Genomic DNA, 1440 nt, shown 5'->3' on the forward strand with positions numbered 1-1440 from the left:
CTGCTAGAGAGGTGGAACGAAATCAATAAAGAAAGAATAAATTATATAAATAAATAAACAGTGGACTAAAAGTAAGAAACTTTCTTAAAAGGATTCGAGCACTTAAAACTTTTCGGACGCATTGATTAAACGTCTCAAGGGCAGAGGCGTGGTGTGCTTTGCGATATACCTATCGATTGATCTGCCACTTAAACCCATGGAAAAGGATCGATAAACAGGGTGTTCGCAACGAACACCTTCATTGTCGATTCTTCAACGTAGCTTCAGATGTGGAAATATCGAAAATCGATCATTCACGTCTCGCCACTGCTCAAGGAGTTCACATGCAGACATTGCTGCGATTGCGGATAAACTGGATTTCCTAGATAAAATCGTGAATGTCACGGGAAAAAGTTTTTGCATAGTTTCTGGTGGTTCTTTTTCACATTTATAAAGTAGAAAGTTCGTCATGACTGATAATTTTCTCCAGACAAAGCAAAAATGGTACCGTTTCTAAATTCTTTCACATGTTACATTTCAAGGTCTCTTTCAACCTTTCCTGCATGGATGCTTGTAAATGTTACAAAATGAAGTGCTGAACTCTAAAACAGAAAAATCCCACGAAACGGAATAATTTAATTCAACCGAAAATTTCCAGTGTTTAAAACATATTTTTAACGCATGTAATGCAGATTCCACAAAACCCTGCAGCAAAATTTTTTTATAAACTTCCAACTTCAAAAATTAGGGGCTTGGAGGACAAGGCGCGTAAGTGCAGTTTTTGCTATTTCAAGAAATACGGGTTTAAAGTTTCAAAATTACATGATAATAGGAAGGAAGCTTTAAACTCGCTTGTTGATGCTTTAAGGTTGTTTAGTCCTCAATTTTTCACAAAATATACTTTCAAACTAGTTTTAATTGAGTTCATGAATTTCTCAATTTTTTTCAAAAACTGCACTCATGTGCCTTGTCTTCCAAGACCCTCAAATGTAAAAATTGTTTGTCCTCCAATAGCTAAGAAAAATGTTTTTAAATTTAGAGTTGGGTACTTTTCGAAACAAACCAACTTCTTGCCATATTTACAGTGCAAAATGAAAAAAAGGGATCTTGAGCAAAAAAAAAAATTAAATGCTGACTGGACCGGCTGGACCCCATAAATACCTTTTTCGCAACTACAAGGAAGTCTCGTTTTCTTCCGAATTGGGCAGTTTTCGGAGCAAGGATTCAATTTCGGTCCCGCCTATCAGCCCAAACAAACCGTAAATCAGCACTTCGCAGAATGCGATAAATTCTGCGATGAATCAGCTACCTATCAGAGCGAGATGATATTAACCGATGATAATTGGTACTCACGCAATGCGTAGACCCCGGAGTTCGCGAGTAAACAAGGGAGTGAATGAGTCAGCTGTTCCAGACGCCCTGATTGGCCGCCAGTTTCGCCAATCAGGTTTGTGGCGCGCT

This window comes from Bemisia tabaci, chromosome 5 (assembly GCF_918797505.1).
Source record: "Bemisia tabaci chromosome 5, PGI_BMITA_v3".
Taxonomy (NCBI): Eukaryota; Metazoa; Arthropoda; class Insecta; order Hemiptera; family Aleyrodidae; genus Bemisia; species Bemisia tabaci.